This window comes from Photinus pyralis, unplaced genomic scaffold, assembly GCF_008802855.1.
Source record: "Photinus pyralis isolate 1611_PpyrPB1 unplaced genomic scaffold, Ppyr1.3 Ppyr1.4_LG6, whole genome shotgun sequence".
Taxonomy (NCBI): Eukaryota; Metazoa; Arthropoda; class Insecta; order Coleoptera; family Lampyridae; genus Photinus; species Photinus pyralis.
The window spans coordinates 24,283,861-24,299,757 of NW_022170663.1; the positions used below are offsets into that span (position 1 = coordinate 24,283,861).

A 15,897-nucleotide genomic window follows, 5' to 3' on the forward strand; every position below is an offset into this window, starting at 1 on the left:
AAAACGTGTACCTATACGCAACGCGTCGTGAACTGTGAGAACGCGTAACGATAAAATCGACATTCTAAGCATTTCGGGACAACCATCAACATCCCGCAAGTGGTTCATCAACTTTTTCGGTAGAAAAACGTAGTGCAGCAAGTGCAATGATCCGAAGAACGGCTTGCGAAGAATGCAGTCGTTGAAAGAATGCAATATCAGTAGAAAACGGAGAAGGGCAATGAAATTCCTAACTTGGCAACGTTTACTACAAACTATTTTACAATATAATTTATCATTGACCCTCTACTGTGCGGATGCGAGTGAAAGGATTTGCATATTTTTTTATTACCCCACCTTCTAATTTGAAATTTTCTCCCGATTGTTACCTGCGAAGCGACCGACGTCTGGATACCACCATACCACCAGCGTTTCGCCTTCAGGAAATCTGTAACAAAATTAAACATTACTTTTGGCAATCATTTTTCGCAAGAATTTGATTGGGTGGTCGAAATTGTTACTAAATATACTAACTATACCAAACTAATTTAATTAGAAAGCGTTATCTAAACGTTCACGAAAAGCTTTTCATCCAAATACGCTGTTCTCTGTCTACTTAGCTCGAGTTATTGCAGATTACCGTTTTTGGGACATATTAAAATTTGATCAAATGTCAACGTCTTGCAAAATTATCTTCAAATTACGGGGATAACTGGATATACATCTTTAACCACCCAAAATGGATGAAGTTGTATCAACATGGACGACTTATGAAAAGTAAAAATTGCTTGTGGCACTAAATACTTCAACTTTTGCATGAAAGTAATATGGACACACATTCATGCGCCAATGCTCAGGCGCATTATAACCAAATTTACTCGTTGCCAATTTTACGACGAAATTTGTGAGTATCTGAGTAAATAAGGATTTTGTTCTACCACTTAACCTCGAATTGAATAAAAGAGAAGTGGCATAAAATTTAATTCATACTCATGAAATCAAAGTGTCCTGTCGTTTTCCTCACGAAATTTGTGAATACATGAAGATTTGTTCTACCACTTAACGTCAAATTTAATAAAAGAGAAATGGCATAGCATACAATTTAATTCCCTCTCATGAAATCAAAGTGCCTTGCCGGTACTAAGATTTCGTTAAAGGTGGGGAGGGTGTCATTTTTATGGTATTCTAATTAAAAGGATTGGAGGGGGGTGTTCGAATCTGGGCTGAGGTAAGAATTGTTCTGTGTTCATCTGTGACAGAGATAGGAATTTCTTTAGATCAGTTTCGTGCATTCTGTTGGCTACTCCGAATTAGGAAGAGTAGTATAGAAGTTCAGACCGTCTGCAGGGCACCTCTCAAAAGCATTATGCGGGTTACAGACCGTCTGCAGGGCACCTCTCAAAAGCATTATGCGGGTTACTCTGTAATTGTCCTAATAATGTTAATCCTGGGACCGGGAAAAAATACCGGTAGGCACGAGACCCTTACCCCACTCTCTTTCAAATGAACTGTGATCTGTGCGCAAAATCAAAGTTTGAAACTGGTGTTAGATTTCCTTTTATTCTAAGTGCGTATGTACCAAATTTCATTTAAATGCTTTCATAAATAAGAAAGTTGGCACTACGCATGCGCAAAACCAAACTTTAAAACGGGTTAAATTTGCATTTGTTCCAAGTGCCTATGTATCAAATTTGATTGAAATGCTTTTGTAAATAAAAAAGTCTACACTGCGCATGGGCAAAAACAATGTCCTTAGTTTCACTTGTATTCATTGTGTTTACATATAAAGTTTCATTTAAATATCTTCATAAATAAAAAAGTTTGCACATGCGTTAAACCACATTTTTGCCACTGCGCATGCGCAAACCAAAAATATGGGTACGCACGGATTTCTTGCACCAAGCCGTTCCAAATGAGCCCCATATCGCCCAAATTTGTTCAGTCGCGTAGAAGTAGCACGTGTGACGGACGGGCGACAAAGTGCAATCAATAGCGATTTTTTACTTTGAGGAAAATACGCTACCAACATAGCGCATCTCGTATACTAAACAATCAAATGTGCCATGCCCAAATTGAGCAATGTCAACTTTAAATCCTAATATAACAAATAGATGGCGCCAAATCAAGATCTACTACGGCTCTAGAAGCATCCATACCTTTGACTTCAGCCGAGAGGCGAAAAGATAGACGGTTAAACGCATCAATTACATATGATCGCGAAGGTTTCTGATGTGATAAACATGCGCGGGGTAAGGTGGCTTAGTCGCGGAAACCGATCTTATGTCAAATCCGGGAGCGGGACCCTTGGCCGCGTTATGGGCGCCGACTCCTATATAGGAGTGGGACGTTCGTTATGCCCCATCCGGGAGCTATTGACTGATAAGAACAGAAGTGGCATGTAGTAATTTTGCGAAGCCATGGTTTGCGATCATGGGCTGAACTTGGGAAGTTTATGGACCTTGCATACCAACTGTCGTGCAACAGTGCAGTTTGCCATGAGTTCGGTCGTTTTGCCTTCTCCAAGTGTTCAATCGTGCATCCATACACATCAGTAATCGTGGTCCCTATTGCGATGTGTTCAGTAAGTAAGTACGCCCTGCCAGTCCCAAAAAATTGTCGCCATCACTTCCAAATGAAGACTGGGAGCTGCCTTGTTGGAGAGCGAAAAGCTCTGATGGATCCACATTGACTCCCGTTTTTCAAAAGAGTCCCTGTGAAACAATCACGTTCCGTCGCTTGTGAAAATCCCTGAAAAATAACTGTCAGGGTTCACCAAAGCGTCCAAATGCTCCTGGCATATGTTCTCAGGACAAAATTGTCAAATGCATTCAACCTTTCACAATAATTATACGCCGACGGCTTACGATCCGTCGGCTTTTCATTCTTTGGTTTTCTCAACCTTCAGCTTGTTTGGGTTTCTCAAGCTCTCAAAAAAAATTTTCATCTTGAAATTCCTAGGACTACTTTGATTTCCACGGCTTCTTCTAGATCTTGGCTTTCTTCGTCTTCAACAGCTTAGTTGACTTCCTCAGCGCCTTCCCAGTTTCTTCAGCTACTTCGTTCTCCTTCTAAAGATTTCGATTCCTTGCATGGAATTTGCATTCCGACTTACTCGCCTTTCTCCAATTCCTCAGAGGCTTCGGCCCCTAGTCTTCTCCAGCTTCCTCGAATCCCTACCCTTCCGATACTTCCTTGAATTCCGCACTTTTTGAATTTTCCGTCCCCTTGGAATTATTCTTCAGCTCCCTTTCAGCTTTTCTTAATTTTTTGAATTTCCTTCGACATTTTCTGCACCTTAAGATATTTTTTTATCATCTACATTCTACAATGACTCTTTATTTTGTTCTCAACATACACGATTTTTCCAGATTTTTGTACCTCTCCAACGGCCTTTTTCGCTTCTTCATTTTCTTCGTGTTCTTTACCATCAACAAATTTCTCGGTTTCAACGGTTCTTTGATGTTCTTGCAACGTCTTCGGTTATTTCAGATTCTTCGACTACCGCGCGTATGCCTTCTAGATGAGATTCCCCGTTCTCTTCGCGTTAGCTACTTCCCATTTCATGATACAGATTACACTTGCGTGAATTCCGTCCGTCTGAGGGTTTGAGATGTCAGCACTTACACCTCGTAGAAGAGTTTATTACGGTGGACGTTTCCGTTTCTACACAAGCGCATCCAAATGTTATTTACTAAGATATACCAACTAAATTTTAACTTCAGATACATCTGAGGAGAGGGGAGGGGGTAGGGAATAAAGGAAATTGGGTGGGTGGGAAAAGAGACATAGAAAGTCAACTGATAAAGAATGCAACATAGAGATGGAGTTATTACTGAAATTAGCGGAAAAGAGAGGTTGGTGAATATTAAACGGAAACATGGGGGGAAGGTCGGTATGGAAGGGAGAGGGAGGTCGGTGGTTGATTACTAGTAAACGAACAGAGCAAGGACAGAATCGGGTCACCAACCGATGGAAATACTAACAGCGACGATAAAAAAGCGTCAGAATTGCAAGGATTCAAAGACGAATAGAGATGCAATTATATGAATGAGACATAGTGAAGGATAGAAGCTTAGAGGAGCAAGTATCTGAAATAGGAGATAGTACAGAGGAGGAGGGGACAAGGAAAGGAGAGATAAAAGAAAAAAGTACAAAAGAATTCGTAAGGAAAAGAAGATGAAAAAACACAAAGAATATGATGAAGAAATCAGGGAAATAAAAACTGAGATGGACTTTTGGAAGATGATAAACAGAGGAACAGGGGAAAACACCACTTTATGAAAGTATAACAAGAAAAGGGTGTGGGGATGAGGATGACGGAAGAGAGGAAGTGAGAGGAGACGAGATATTAAAGATGGAGCCACCATTAAAGAAACTGTAGAAAGCGAAGGCGACAGAGGGGAACGAAATAAGAAATGAGGTACGGATTTTCGCTACGGAAGGAGAAGCTGATGAGGAAACTGATAAACAAGCTACGGAAAGGAAGAGGGCTACCGAGAGAATGGAAGGAAGGAGTAATAGTGCCGATTTACAAGAGGTGCCAAATACTACATATAAGGAAATTTATAGGGGAATCTCGATAATGCCAACGGATTAAAAGAGAAAGGGATGTTGGAGGAAACGCAAATTGGCTTTAGAAAAGAGAGGGGAACGATCGACTACATGGCTGTATTACAGAGAGTGGCGGAAAAGAATTGGAAAGGCGATTGCGATTTTCACGGATCTAAGGACAGCGAATTTGCCTTCCCGCTTTCTAGGATTCATCTTCTAATTGCACATAGCTTTCGGACCCCTACGCTTCTCAAGCTGTCTTGGATTCTCCACTTCTCCTACTTTCTCGATTGTTCGGTTCTCTCAACACCTACGACTTTTTGAATTTCCTGATCCATTAAGTTTCACCAACCCCTTCGATTTCCTTGACTTCCTCGAAATATGCATTCGGTATTTTCTGCTTTACAACAACGTTCTCCACTTCTTCGATTGCTTACTCAACTCTATAGTTTCATTTTAACGACTTGTGCTAATTTCTCTACTGAGATTTATTTGTTTTCTTCGGATGCTTCGCCTCCTTCAATAACGTTCTGGATTTCTTCAATTCTCTCGCTATCCTTACCTCTCAATTCTTTCTAGACTTTCCTCTCTCCTTCGGTTTAGATTTTTTTTTAATTCTTGCAACATCTACCGCTATTACAGATTTCTCGACTTCATTCAGTTTCTTGCGTCTTTATTTTCGTGTTACAGTGTTTAGGTCCAAATTATTCGGCAGCTGAGTTCGGCTTCTTGAATATTTTCGACTCCTCTGTACTTCCTCAATGTCTTTAATTACTGCGATTCTCAAACTTTCTCGATGTCTTCTACGGCTTTTCCTAGCACTTTTTCTGCTTCTAGGACTGCCTTGTGGTTTTTAACCTCTGTTTATAGAGTATAGAGTGATTGTCTTCCCAGACGAGATGAAAGAAGACAATGGGGCTTCCTACCTAACAAAGTTACTTCGACTTCATTCGTTCATATATAACTTTCCCAAGCTTCCTCGATTCCATCGCCTCCATTTCTTGAACTACTACGCATTCCAGGTGTCCCGAATTTTTTTATTATCCATGCTTCCGGAACTCCTCCTCTTCTTTGGGTTCTGCAATTTCTTCAACAATTTTTTTTAATTTATGGCCATCTACATCTTGTCTGCTGCGTAGGTTTCTGGAACCTTTCTGAATCCCCCAACCTTTCGAGTTTCTTCTGTTAACTGAACTGCGTTCAAACCCAGAAAAAATGCTGGTCTCTACTAGAATACCAACACACATTTTCGGCACTCTCTAAAAAATTAGATGATAGCATTTTCGTGCAAAGGGGAAAAACGCTACGACGCTAGCAAAACTCCCAAAATTAGCTTTAAACTAAGTTTTTTGGATGATTTCTTGTGCAAAAATAACCCCATGGTAGAGCAGTTCCCCTTAACCGGGGCTACGAAAAGAAATTGAAAGTCATATATCTGCATGTTTTGCAAGGAGAAAATTAATGAATTTAACAACATATTGAAAACTCGTTTCGCATTGTTAAATCCTTCTCAGACTTGAAAAATTCTGCGGTTTTCTCACATAGTCGAATTTTTCGGCTTTCTCAAGCTCTCGAGAAGCTATTTCTCTATTTCCAGTTACTAGAATTTCTTTGATCGCGTCCAGTTTTTTGTGACTTTCGTTTATATCTGCGACCTCCATTATCTTCACTCTCCTCGGCTAGGATCGCATCCCTCGACTACAATTTCCTCGAATTCCTCTAGCTTTTCTTCAATTTATTTAGATTAGAGTTTCTCCACCTCCAGCATTTTCGACGTCATAGACATCTTCGGTTTCTTTATATACATGACACTTCCTCGGCTCCATCGCATTCATTAGTTGCTTCAGATCCCCTGGTTTTTCGAACTTCTTTTATTTCCCTAGTTTCTAGAATTTTCTTCGAATTCTTCCGTTGTTGATTCTGCTTTTGTAGGTTTCTTCTTGCGCCGGAATCTCGACCTCGATCTAATGGCCTTTCCTCGACTTCATCAGCTTCAGATTTGTGGGAATATACTTTTATCAATTTCTTCAGGTGATTCTTAGACTTCTTTGGTTTCCAATACCTTCCTAGGTTTTGAATTGTCTCAATACCTTCGGCATTTAAGGTTGTCTTTATTTTTTCCTTTTCCTGCTTCTAAAAGAGTACCAGCCGCTATTTTTACGATTGCTTCAAATGGTAACTTTTTTGACATTAAAAGTGTTTAACCACAAGGAGAACTGGTACTAAAAATTCCAAAAGAAGTAATTTGGAAATACAGGAAGCGGATGGACGGACAATAACGATTTTTTTTTTGTTTGGCTTACGTACAAAACAAACATAAATATGCAAAATTAAATATTGCAACAAGAATTTGATAGCTCGCCGATTTCGAGACTCAAAGGGAGCCGAACCTTTTTTTTTACTTTGATAGTAGAAGATTGGCATCGCTTCGGCTTCGCTGAGCAGAACAGCCAAGGTCCGTTCAATTAGAAATGCGAATTTTCTGTTTTCTTTCTGGCGATCGTGGCCATTATGAATGCGGTAATAATTCACAAAATTGCATTGTTTCACTTTAATTTCCCGCAAACATAATCAAATGGAGCAAACGAGCGGTTAATTGGTGACCGACTGCATTACCTTTAATGATTCTGAACACGTAAAGAGAGAACTGCAATATATGGCAGTTCCGGATGCAAGCATTTCTCAATAAGAATAACATAGCCTTGTGACGGCTTAAGCACTTCCGACACATCTTTCCTGTTACGATCACTACATTGTCATTCTGGCGCAAATTAATAAAGAAAATACGAGTCGAATTTGTCCATTCTTCGAAGTTTTGGAAAATGTCCTTTTTCCTTTGAATTTTTGTGTACAACTGATGGGTTTTCTTAATTTTCCAAACTCCACACTGGATTAATCGCTTTGAAATACCATCGGATCCAGTGAGTTGAAGTCAAATCGAAAGATATTTATTTAGGTTAAAAAATAAATGAATTTACAAAAAAAAGGTGGCTTTCTTTCGTAATAATATGAAATACTTGAACAAATAATTCTTTTAAATACGACGATCTGGGAAAGGCTTTAGTACGGCGTTGGAAAACGCAAACAGAATGAAAATAAAAATTGAATAGCATACTACAATGATAGAACGTACCGTGTCCGGCCGAGAACTATCGAAATCCTAAAAGTTCTTCTACAGAAAGGTTTAAATTCCATATAAATTTTAAATCAGTTGGCAAATTCTTGACAGAGCACAGCTTTCTTGCTCAAAACAAATATCTAACAAAAAAATTTTCGAATTTTAAATCCTTTATGTCTAATATACACTGCCAAAGATTATAATTATTAATTTGCTATATGTGCCCTTTTATTACTAAACACTAAATTGTTCAAATTCCCAAAGGAAAATTTTTGTTGACCTCTTACAGAATTCAAAGTAATTTGTTTAAACGATTACTAATTACAGTACATAATTGATTTGTTTTGGGTTCCTGCTATTGTTTTGTGCACATTTTTCTTAACACAGGTCTCAACGCAATTTCCCTCTGCGATCTGCGATCAGTAGTCATAAGATTTCGAAACGCTGACCAGAACTGCATGAAATTTACTTCTTGAGCATTCGGGTGTGTTTGGACGGTTCTCCAAACGGAATTGAAGATTAATAAAGATTTTCATATCTTTTGGTCAAAATACATTGCGATAGAACCAAATTTGCAGAAAATAAAGTAGAGATCCGAATGAATTTATCAAAGAAGACGCCACTGACCGCCACGACAGAAATCAAAGATTACGCGTCTTGTTTCGTCTGTAATTTTGAGCAAATGTATCTGAGCTTTGGCAGTTGTAATTTTATGTTTTGATTCGACAATTACTCAGGCGATGTATTTCTTTTATCTTTGGTTTATTATGCATTCATCCAGTAATTGTATGATTGTTAGATTATTTTCCAAATTAACGGCATTTTACAGGTGCATTAGGAGAACGCAAGGACAGCATTGGCATATTGTCATTGATATTAAATTGCCAATACAAATTGCTCTTCTATAATTATGCTGATCATACTCATTAAGTGCGTAGAAATAAGGCAAGATTCCATTGTTTTTTTACGTAACTATGTTGGTTTTCCAATTTACAGTATCGGTGCAGTGGACCATTGTTCATGACACTGGTTTTACGTCCCAACCCTCAATATAAATTCCTGGCCGATTTACGTGTTTTTACTTATATTTAGATGTACGTTCTCTTGGGGATTATATACATTTTATACCAATCCATTTATTTATAATTGAATTTCTCGCAGCATATTTCATGTCTTTTACAGGTCCAATATCTTACCGTTTATTTACAAGGCGTTTCATATGTGGCGAATTACCTACGTTGGTTCAAAAGTGGTACCATCAGTCATTCACGGACTGGACTGACTGGAGTCAAATGTTCCCAAAAGTATTAAGAGTTTTCTTTTGTTCTTTACTTCTTTCAGCAACCACTACACAAAGAATATATAATTGTACAGAAGTTTTTGAGCCCTTTCCAAAATTCATACCTCAAAACAGTGCAAATGAATGAAAACAGCAAAAACTGTACTCAAATACCAGCCCAATGCGGTGTAATGACGATTTTTCTCAACAAAGAACAATATATCTAAACAGAGATCGAGGGAGTTCGTACCTGAGGAAGAAGTAAGTGTATGGGCCTTATACAATAAAGGCTAATAATGAAGCAGAAATAGTGGCGCTATGAGGTGTCGAGTCCATAGTATGTTTTCGCCAAGCGACCAGTGAAAAGGTAACAAAATTGCTAAGGAGTAATTTGAGAAATGGGCCAGATGAAATGCTTCCAGTATATTTCGCGTCATATTATGAAGGAAAATTAGTTGTTCACTAAGGCTTTGTAATCTCCTATTACAGCTTCATCTCCATGGACATGGAACAACATCAATGAAAGTCAACTTGTAGAATACATCTCAATTGGAACGTGTGTACAATCAGGTTCATCACAAATACGCCAAGTGCCACATAAGCAAGATTGGGAAAAACGAAAAGAGGCTACTCGACAAGAATCGCCACCGGAAGATTGCATTGCATGTACTACCTTGGAGGAAAATGAAAACTTGCGGAACACCCATCCAACACCAACGAAGAAATCAAAAAAAGGCTCTGAAGATGTCATAAAAGAGGAAAGAACGTAGGTAGAATTTCGTGGTAAATGTTGTACCGTTTCGAAGTGCTTCAAGAATTGCCAACTTAGTGAAATCCTTCCGACAATGATTAAAACTTCGAAGCCGAAGTAGGTTTTACATATTGCAAGGAACATGAGAGGAGTATTGATTTTAAGAAATGGAGTTGAGGGAAATGAAGTAAGAAACCAAGCGTTAAGGAGGGAGATGTGAACGAACAGTGAAGTCTAGTGAAGATGTATATAAAAGAGAGAATAATTCTTAAAGAGAGTGCGAGGGGTGTGTGAATGACGAGTGAAGAAAGCATAAGAGAAGGGCGGAAAAGGCGCCAAGAAAAATGTACGGAAGGAGGACAATATACTTTGAACGATGGATTACGTAAAGAAGGAATAGATGAAGGTTTAAGGGGTATAGAAAAATGGCGCGAGGAAGACTATGAGTGGAAAAAACCGGGAAGAAAGTATTAAAAAATTATCATGTCCTCGTCCGCGTGTCAGATCAAAGGGACTTCAACGCATTTTTTGTGGCAGATCAGTATTCTGTTAGCCAGTTATATTCCAAAATGGAAGTCGCACATAAAGTTTATCAAATATAGTTATATTGTAGCGAATATTCAAGAAATTCCGCTAGAGATCGAGGCGCCATGAAAAATTAGTCATCGGCGATCAAGAACGAAGGCGGATGTGATGCAATCTTTCCGGGAAATTTGTTCGAAAACTTTCGAGAAAAAGGGCCGTTTTGCTATACCTATAAGCAACTCGAATTGCTTTTCAGACAGTTCTAATTTCAAGGCCGCAGTAATAAATAGTTCCGCGTTATTATAAATTGTGTATATGTGAGTGATACATAATATTTTAACTTTTAACTGTTACAAATCAATTCATTTCAACTTTCATGACTATTATAAATTTACTGTTAATTAATTGTAAATAAATAAACCATATTAGAGTAATCTCGACAATAACATAGTTTTGTATCGCACAATCACACGTAAATTTTTATTATCTAAATTTTATTCACTGTTTCTAGTATACCTGCCGGAATATTTGTAAAATCAGGCACTTCCGACGTCCCGTTCACCCGCAATTCGCGTTTGAAGTTTTGACCCCACCATCAGTAAGAACTTGTCGGTACCCCTTTTTGACGCCTTCACAGTCTTATATGTAAATGCGCCATTTTGGTGGATTTCGCTAAAGACCTTCCACAAAATAGTACTCAATTTTAAGGGTACTTCTTATAACTCTAGCTTCTATTGGCGACACGACAGAGAGATCGCGATTTACTTACAAAACTGTCACACCGCTTGACAACAATCGCGGCGAAAGGCGCCCAAAGTCAACTGCCCCTCGACTGCGTCTTGGAAAAGGTGGGGCAAAACAAAAACTGTAGAAGAGGCTACGAAAAAACTAAAAAATCACCACGTCCGTAAACCAAGCTCGGTGATAGCGCCCTGATGTCGCCGGTTCTACATCATGTTGATAAAGTTGTTAATTGCATGGTCCGCTAGGTACACGTACACTCCTTCTATAGGGTCTTATTTGTTGTCAGTCAACCAGTCAACCAACCTGTCGGCCAGCCAGCCAAAGTGTGATGAGAAGCTACCTTTTTACAAACAAATTTGCAAATAAATGATTGTTTTATTTAGTGGACTGAAGGACCACAGGTTATTTATACATTTTTGTAACAATTTTTCGCCGAACCATACAAAAGACATTCATGCTCGGAATTTTTCTTAAATGTATACATATGGGCTGTGTATACTTTTTAAAAAACCATGTCAATGCAGTGTCATAATCTTATAAGTAGCTATCTAAACGTATTAGAAGTTTGTACAATTAAGTTCTTTTTATTGCCACTAGAGGTCAAATCTAATCCCGATAGATTCTCTCCAAAATGGCGACGGGATGGTTTGTTCTTGGTTGTTACTACTACGAGCACTCGCCAGATTTTGTAATTTTGTATTATACTTCAAAGTTCCGGCACTTTCAGTCGTTATATCGAATCTTCTAGCTAGGCCTTAAGGTTGTTAGAGAAGAGACACAAATTATTCGACTTTTGGGGTCGTAGTTCCCAAACTTAATCCTGAAGACATGATTTGATGAAAAATATACTTTTTTGCTGCTTCTGAAACCTACGTTCTTTAAATCGATCGGGCCGGACCGACCCTTGTAGAGTAGTTCAGTTGAACCTGGACTGCGGTGCTAAGGGTCCCTGGTTCGAATCCGGATTTGGGCATGGATATTTATACATGTATAGTAGGTTAGGTTGGTAGAGTAGCTTTGGTTGAAACTCCGCCCACTCAAAAATAAAGGAGAAAATAATAGTTATTTATTATACAAGACGATAAAGGGATATTTTAAACATCGAGTGAATATGACTTTTACGAGATGGTTAGTTTCCCTTTATCGTCGTGTATAATACAAAACTTTATTTTATAGCAGAAGTAATATAAATCATTGTAAAGCTTCTGACAGTTCTGAATTTAATTTAGAGACGTCATTTTATATCCTGAATTTGAAATAAGAATGACAGATGTCATTAGAATACACACACATCTGTTTCACTTTATCTACCCTTACGTTTAAAGTCTTAGACAAGAAAAGATAGGTTAAAGTGGCCACTTTATCTAGCCTTACGATTAAAGAACGGCTTTGCCTACTCATTAAAATCTATATTAAAATGTCAACTTAACATGTGCTATAAAATAAAAAATAAAAAAAGATGCGAGAAGATATTTAGTTTCGAAACAAGTTTTGAAATTCGTTTTCGATGAATGACAGGACAGCGTGGCAAAAAATGGACTAGAGGACGAATAGTGTGTTTGCAACAGGTTGTTAAAGGATTGATGTAAGTCGATTCGTATATTGATGGGGCGCATGGGCATAACAGTGAGCTGTTTGTGAGTGCACATAGGACTTAGATTTGGTTTAAGAAAACGTACTAAGAAACGAAACCAGAAGAATCGTGACGTTACGTTCTATTTCAATTATACAGTTTTGCACATTTTGATTATGGAGAAACCATGGTAAAAGACACGAATTTGCTTCAGGTAAGCTAGAAGTATGGGTCATGTTACTGTGCAAGGATGGTAAGCGAATTTGGTAGTTAAGTCGTAAAAACAATGCTAGACGCGAAACATGCCCAAACAAAATGGCCGATCTGCATGTGATAGCCGAACAATTTTATGAGTTCTAGGAACGAATCACAACTTCACAGGACCTGCCAGCAGTTAGCAAAAAAAATATGCAAATGAATGCGAAAAGATTAAATTTAGGGGTGTTGTTACGATTGATATTAAAATCTACACATACCATCCCTTAAATTACACCAATAAAATTTAAACAAGTTGGTTTTATTTTTTTTAAATAGTTTTTCAACCTAGCCTTTTTTGTCAACGTAATGGGACTGAGCTGAGCCAATCCAAATTGGAGGTGTATGGCCATTCACAATATTAAATATTGCCTATGCCTATGATAAACGAAAGAAAAAGAAAATCCACGAGACCAAAATGCAATCGCGTGAAAATGAATCCACAAAATGAAGTTTAGGGGAGATGGGTGTTTTTAGAAAAGTGTTTTTACAGAAGAGAAAAGCGCGTTTAAGCACTACACAAAGTAAAACAACAGTTACTCGGTGGTGATGCTAATTTTGTTCGATATTTTAATACTTAAATTATTGTGGCTTTGATTTTACTTTTTGTAACTTTAGAAGATTAAAAAGAGGTGCCGAACATTCATTGGTTTATAACAAAGTTCTGAAATGCGAAATACAATACTTTACAGTAATGATACTTTTTGCATAATGTGTATTATCGATTGCATGAGAGGAAGTTGTTGAAATGGTCAGTGACGAGACATGAATCAACATACTAAATCAAGCACTTACCAACTATTCTTGCGGATCACCCGGTATATTAAGTGGTTGACCTGTAACAAATTAAAATTGTCAAAAATCTTTATTTTCGTAGTGAAGTATAGGTATGTTAAGTACCCCAACAACATTATCTCGGAAAACAACCAGAAAAGATATGATATCTTAAGGGTGTTGGTCCTTTCCGGTCGGTACCGAGATTGATAGTGCTGAAAAATTGATAAAATAATCTCGGTTAGACGACAGTCCTTAAGAAAAATTTGAGAAAAAAAACGACGGTGAACCACAACTTCGAAGAGACGACCGAATAGCGCAAACAATTGGCGCATGCTTTACAGGTAACACAAACAATAATAGTAAAAATAATCAAAGATCGACTGCTTGCAGTCTTTCGTACGAGGCGAGGAAGGGTTTAGAGAGCAACAGCTGACCGTGGGACAGGCGGCCATTAAAAAGTCGCACGGTTCAAAACGCCAGCCGTTCGTTCGAATATCTTTTACTGTAGATACCACCACGCAAGACCTCAAATGCGTATACGCTACGGGTACGATATAAAAACTATTTTAGAGTGTCATCACGTTGCATTACCTAATTAATAATTACTACTTGGCACGTGATTCAAGTTCAATTTATATTAATTGATTGGGCTTTTAGAATTCATAAACAATTTAGTAAACGATAAATCAATTTTTATGCGTCGAGCTGGAGGTTACCGTTTTAATTAAATTCGACGCCGATCCGAAAAAAAGGTTCGAGAGATCGCAATAATTAAGAACTAAAAAGAAAAGTGGCAGGCATAAAATATACAAGGGCGATTTATATATTTTTCTGTCGTTTATAAGTATCGACAATAAAAAATAAAGGGTGAAATATGAATAAGGTGTTTTAAGTATACGAAAGTCTCGTATTTTCCGAAGAATTAGGTCCAAATAATTTACGTTACATAAAGGAACAACCACGGGAACAACACTGTTGAAGAGAATACAAAATCTATTCTATCCCCTAAACACTTAATTTACGAACCTATATGTTTATTAAGATAAAATATTCGACCGTTTTTTAAACACCTTGTATATGGGCACATTTGCATTGCCCAACATTTCCATATAATGCCACTGCAGTCTTCACATTTTAAATACTATGAGGTTTTGTGAGTTAACGAGATGCCGTCTCAAGACATGGTGGTGATGTGTTACAGAATCACACTGCACGTTTTAAATCCTTTGTGGACTTGTGTCTTAAGAGTTAAGAGACATCGTTTCAGAATATGTTTGTATTTGAATTACCCTCATGCAGGATTACAGCCAAAAGCATTTTTAGCGCATTTTTGGAAAAAAACGCGATTACATTCGTTATGGTTGGCTGGCTGTCCGGCTGAGATCTCAGCAATTACAATAGCTGGAGACTTTTAAATTTTCACTAAAAGTCTTCTGTTACAGTGTAGATGTGCCGGCTCTAGTCTATTTTGAGTTAGATTTCTCGTGAGATCGATAATTTTAAACTTTGCTAATGAAATACTGATCTGCATTACCAAAAATGCGCTTTCATCATGCATATGCTGATTTACAACTTGTTTTTTGTAATCAATTACTGCTGTACAGGTACAGAGGTGTGACGGTGCATCCCATCCGGGCGACGTACACCCAGGCACCGTTTTCTCGGCGACTTATACCCGACAACGACCTATCGCGGCGACTTTTGCTTTCCTGGCATCGGTTATCCAGGCAATGTACACTTTCCTAACGACATCTGCCGAACGCCATTTTTCTTTTTCTTTTCATATAAGTAAATAATGATACTTTAGAAGCGATTGTGCCGGCCCGTGTGGCGCAGTTCAGTTAAAGCTGGACTGTTGTGCTAAAGGTCCCTGGTTCGAATCCGGGTTCGTGCATGGATATTCGTAAATGTATAGTGGGTTGGGTTGGTAGAGCAGCCTTGGCTGAAACCCCGCCCACTCAAAAATAAAGGCAAAATAAAAAATTAAGTATTAAGTATGTAATTAATTCTTAGAAATATAGGAAACCGAAATATGCAAGGAAGCTCAAATAAGCAGTCGTGTTAAGACAATTGCCATTCAAAGGACCCATTTTTTAGATAATGGCGTTTTACCATTCACCTACGCAGGTAGATACCAGAAAACTTTACCTACCTACAAATAGTCCAGGAAATGAAGGTTTTACCCTGGCAATTTTTTCAAAATGAATCGAATAACTTGAAATTTTGACAGTAGGTGGGGAATAGCCTAAGGATCAAAATCTATATCATGCCAAAGGGCGCTTTCCCCCAGGTGATGGTTGCCACCCCACCTCAGAGGTGGTAATTTTTTATTGCAATTTTTATAC

The 15,897-nt window shown here is 38.1% G+C and overlaps 1 long non-coding RNA gene across 1 annotated transcript; it reads right to left on the reverse strand.

Annotated features, from left to right (window-relative positions):
• Positions 1–230: 230 nt before the first annotated feature.
• LOC116175023 lies at positions 231–13,611 on the reverse strand. Its single transcript, XR_004146223.1, has 2 exons — positions 13,571–13,611; positions 231–427 (listed from the first exon to the last, which is right to left on the reverse strand). It is a non-coding gene; the product is annotated as an uncharacterized LOC116175023 (long non-coding RNA).
• Between the last annotated feature and the right edge of the window lie 2,286 nt (positions 13,612–15,897).